The sequence below is a fragment of the Cnephaeus nilssonii genome (assembly GCF_951640355.1).
Source record: "Cnephaeus nilssonii genome assembly, chromosome: 1".
NCBI lineage: Eukaryota > Metazoa > Chordata > Mammalia > Chiroptera > Vespertilionidae > Cnephaeus > Cnephaeus nilssonii.
Genome location: NC_137072.1, coordinates 69,589,658 through 69,594,547, shown reverse-complemented (window position 1 = coordinate 69,594,547; position 4,890 = coordinate 69,589,658). Strand labels below are relative to the sequence as shown.

Below are 4,890 nucleotides of genomic sequence, written 5' to 3'. Positions count from 1 at the left end.
ACAACTTGTCTAGCCATATTGGGGACCAGGGTGATTGTTATTGTGCTATTAAGATCAATAATAGGATGTTTGGATTCCCCTTTACGAATGACTAGTCCCAGCTACTGGGGATGTTGTCAGTAGTCTCTAGCTGTCTGCTTTTTCAAGTTTGCCCTAGCTGCAGAGACACACCACTCTAAGGTATAACCCTTCCACATCTAAGCATCTATTATATTGCAAGTATAAAGGCCATTTGGGTCCACTGTGGGACAACTCAGAGTCATATATCCTCCAGAACTCTGTGGGACTGGCTGAAGTGTTTTTTTTTTTTCCTGATATGCACTTTATTTCCAATTTAAAAGAACAAGAAACAAAATTTTAACTAGAATGGCATAAAAAGGATGGCCAATTTATAGTCTTCATGTTTACCGATACCATATAATACCAAACTTCACTTAATTGACACTTTTGATAGCACTCTAGAAGCATTATGGTTTTGGTTAAATAGTGGTTTAACTTCATTAATTTAAAACAGATCATGAAAACCTAACCCCTTTCTGAAATTTCCTTTTCCTTACAATGTCGATCTTTGGATCTGGTCTGACACACTTTAGGAAGAGCTCGGAATGCAGTGCCTCAAAAATTTAGTCAAACCCTAGTATGTAGTAAGCACTGAGCTAGATACTTTGTAGAGAAAACCATAATTATGTTACAGCTACTGAGGTACAAAGCCCACATCCAAGAATAAAAACACAAAATATATTTTCTGAAGGAATATTTACCAATTAAGGAAAATCATAATTCCCTACTTAGCTAGTCTCTTCCTGAGTAATTTTTCCTTTTTAAATCGGTCCTCCATCCACAGCTCCTTCCCTTAATACAAGCTTGTATTATACAGTTTCACTGCTGGATAAGACTTAATACCGCACCACCAGAGGCTAGACCCTATATCCCACCTCCTTGCCTTAATACAAGCTTGTATTATAGTTTCACTGCTGGATAAGACAGATTCTTAAATGGAAGATGCCACTCTCTAAAAAGTTCTTTGTGTACTTTCTCAGGTGGCACAAAATGACACTTCAAGAGTCTTTTTACCAAAAAGGGAGTTGTTCATTGTTTCAGCAACTCTCTTGGCAACATCTTCAGATTCAAATTCCACAAAGGCATAGCCTCTGCTATTTAGTCCTTTTACTTCTGGACAGCCCGGATCTCATAACAGTGCCAAACTGGGAGAAATATGCTTGGAGCTTGAGTTTCATAAAGTGCTGGAGGTAGGTGGCCCACATAAATAACTCGAGGAGTAAGTTTTTCATTTTCTTTTTTAAATTTTTTTGTTTTGTTTTTAATTCTATTTTATTCTTTTTACAGAGAGGAAGGGATAGGGATAGAGAGTTAGAAACATTGATCAGGTGCCTCCTGCACACTGCCCACTGGGGATGTGCCCGCAGCCAAGGTACATGCCCTTGACCAGAATCGAACCCGGGACCCTTGAGTGCGCAGGCTGACACTCTATTCACTGAACCTAACTGGTAAGAGGGTCTCCAGCTTCTTGGTGGCGAAGCCCATGGTCAGCTCCAGCAGCTTCTCCTGCACGGCTTTGTTGGCCATGACCTGCTTAGTCAGTTCCTTGATGTCTGTGACCTTCAGGTCCCTGACGATGTCTGAGACCTGGCTGCCTGCGTAGCTTCTCCTTCTCCTTAGGTATCTGAGGGACAGACTTAAACTTCCCCCACGACATCCAGGCTCCTAGGAGTCCCGCGAAGGGGCCCCCAATGGCCAGTCCCCACGGGCCCGCGACCACGGCTCCAATAAACATCATGACGCTGGTGATGGCGATGGCCTGCGTCGTGTGCACCACGGCCGCCTTCACCTCCTTCCAAGTGGAGATGTCCTTCTGCAGCTCCATAGCACCCTCCAAGGTCAGGGCCGTAGCGGGTCTGGCCGGCCTGGGTCATAGAAGGAGTCGTCCGTGTACACCCTCTCCCGTCGGGGGCGGCGGCCGATTTTGGACCGAGTTCTGGGTGGCCTGTCAGAGGCCGGTGCTTCCTGTTGCTCCAGGTGGACCTCCCTCGATGGCCCTTCCTCCTCCTCCTGGAGGACCGCTGTCATCACGCTCTGCGGCTCCATCTCGGTTGTAGGATTGATTCCCGCCTTGGTCAGGGCTAAGGCAGGAGAAAACCAATCAATGTGTCCCTCCGACTTTGATGCTTCTCCCTCTGTCTCCCCCCTTCCTTCCACTCTCCCTGTTAGAATTGCTCCCAACGATGTGGCGGAAGGAGATATACAACCAGAACTGGACCAGCAAGGCAGACGGATCCTTGGAGAAGGGTGCTCCTCCAGCTGGGACCTGGGCCGGAGCACTCCAAACGCGAAGTGGGCTCCATTTAATTTCCTGAGGAGATCTGCCTGCCCTCACTCTGCCCTCTGCCCTGATTGGTCAGGGCTCACAGCTCCGGCTGCCATTGTGGACAGCACCCTCCTCCATCCACGGCCTCCGAGGTCCCTGAGCTGCTCCCTGGGCCCAGAACACGCTCCCCTCCGGCCTGTGCCGGGCTGGCTCCCTCCTTTAAATATATTTTGATTTTTCACAGAGAGGAAGGGAGAGGGATAGAGAGCTAGAAACATTGGTCAGGTGCCTCCTGCCCACCCCCCACTGGGGATGTGCCCGCAACCAAGGTATGTGCCCTTGACCGGAATGGAACCTGGGTCCCTTCAGTTCGCAGGCCGGAGCTCTATCCACTTAGCCAAACCGGTTTCAGCGTTTTTCTTTTTCTTGCTTCTGTTTCTTAGTTGTATGCCCGAGGGCCTGAGCCACCTCCTTATGAAACTTGGCATCCTCCTGCGGGTTCAGGGACAGGAGCGGCCAGCCTGGGCCTGCGAAGACCACCATGCCGACAGTGTCCTAGCCACAGAGCTGGCTGAAGCTTTTTTAAGGTCTCCATTGCAGTTTGACTTTTCCCTCTGACTAACTCTAGCACTTACCCTGCCCTTCCATAAGAGTTCATTCCTAATACTCTGCACACCAAATCCTTTCTCATCATCTGTCTAGACAACCCCACCTGAGATAGTTGGTGTCAGGAGTAGTCCAAGAAAGCAGGTGATGATATGGGTTTCAATTTAAGCTGGATTACTCACTGTCCACCTGGCCATGAGGACCTTGTCATTGGTGGTAGATGGAGCATAGCCCTATGACAATGCCCCAATGATTAAGTGGTATTTCTGGTGACTGTGTATGAGTAGAGGAAAATGCATTAGCTGATGTAATACATAGCATCTTTGACAAGTATCAGAGAAATAGTCCTTATTCTTATTTTTATTTTGGCTAAGCTCCATTGACATTGGAGACCCAGTGTCATCATGGCTTCCTTGTCATCATAGTCCTGGCCAAGGCTCAGCTTATTAGGGTTCCATTTTGTCCCTGGATCAGCCCAGTGGTCATGTCCCTAGTCCCTGAATATACTGGAATTGACACTTGGCATTTGGAGCAACCCCCACATGGAGTTTTTAGGTTTCTCCACTATGAGAGCTTTTGCCTATAGGCCAATAGAAAATGCTGTAAACCCTTCCATCACTTAAGGATCTAAGTGATGCAGGGTTGGTGGTCCCCATCATGCTCTACTTAATTCAGTAGCCTGGCCCTGAAAAACCATATGATTCCTGCAGGATGGGATAGGCTGGATCTAGAGAAAGAACAGGGTAAAATATGACTGGGAGCAAGAATGTGGCTGGGAATTAGGGGGAGGTATCTCTGGAGTCAGATGACCTGTGACAGGGGACTGTACCATAAGTCACTCCAATGAGCTCAGTAATGTGGCTCCCAGGAAAGGCAGCAGAAATACATGCACAGGATTGCAACCATGGGTCCAACTGAGCAGAAAGGCGTCTGTTCTTCATCTCTTAACTCCTTCTCTTGACTCTCCACTGAGGATCTTGTACCAGAGGAGGGAAGAAAAGAGTAAACATACTTAATACCCCACCACCAGAGGCTAGACCCTATATCCCACCTCCTTCCCTCTCCTCATCTCAAACCTGACTTGGTGGTATGAGTTTTAAACTGGACTGGGTCCAGTCAGGTTGCTTTAAGTTATTACAAAAAGTTATGGGGTCATCCAGGAAAAGAATGATTGGACACAGCATGATTGAGGTCAGAGAGTAAAAGAAAGTAACAATATCCAATTCTGTACTCCAGAGTTCAGACTAGTTCAGTAAACCAATTAGGAATGACTATAGTCTATTTCCTTGCTCATCTTCCTCAGCAACAACTTCAAAACTCCGCTTGCCATGTCTCCTGTTCAGTTTCCTTGTGTCTTCTCTGCTCATCCCATCCCTGGATAAACTTACCTACATTCCCTTTCTTCTCTTCTTTCCTTTAATCTCAAAAGGATATCTTGGGTTCAAGGCCAAGTTTTCTAGTGTTCTTAATCAACACCTCCTACCTAACAGTAGACTCTATCAATTATGCATTCTCTCCAGGTCTTCAAGCTTCCACTCTGCCCCCTGTGGCTCTTTCTCACTCCATAAATAAGATTGTCTCTTTCCCATCTGAGAGTATAACCCTTGATCCCCCCGTCCCCCCCACTGCCCCCGCCAGCCAGTGTCCTTTCCCTCCTCTCTGACCGAAACCCAAAAATGATACTTATTTTTTCTGTTTCCTTCTTACTTCTTATCCTCTACAACTTGGCTCAACACCATACAACACATTACTGGCTTTGAACTTGCCCAATCATTAATGGGTGCATTTCATTTATGTGATATTAGAAAAATGAACTTTTCTCTATTCTTCAATTATGGTAATTTTTTATGTGCTCACCTGGTGAGGCTACAATCCTAAGTTATTCGATAAAATACTTATCTAGGTGTTGTAAAGGTAACATATGATTAAATCCACAATAGGTTGATTTTTAAGTAAGC

General features: G+C 46.3%; 1 pseudogene across 1 annotated transcript; it reads right to left on the bottom strand.

Moving 5' to 3' along the window:
* Nucleotides 1–960: 960 nt before the first annotated feature.
* LOC307102225 (MKI67 FHA domain-interacting nucleolar phosphoprotein-like) lies at nt 961–2,869 on the bottom strand (annotated as a pseudogene). Its single transcript has 4 exons — nt 2,757–2,869; nt 1,767–1,925; nt 1,497–1,684; nt 961–1,295 (listed from the first exon to the last, which is right to left on the bottom strand). The product of its transcript is annotated as an MKI67 FHA domain-interacting nucleolar phosphoprotein-like (transcript).
* Between the last annotated feature and the right edge of the window lie 2,021 nt (nt 2,870–4,890).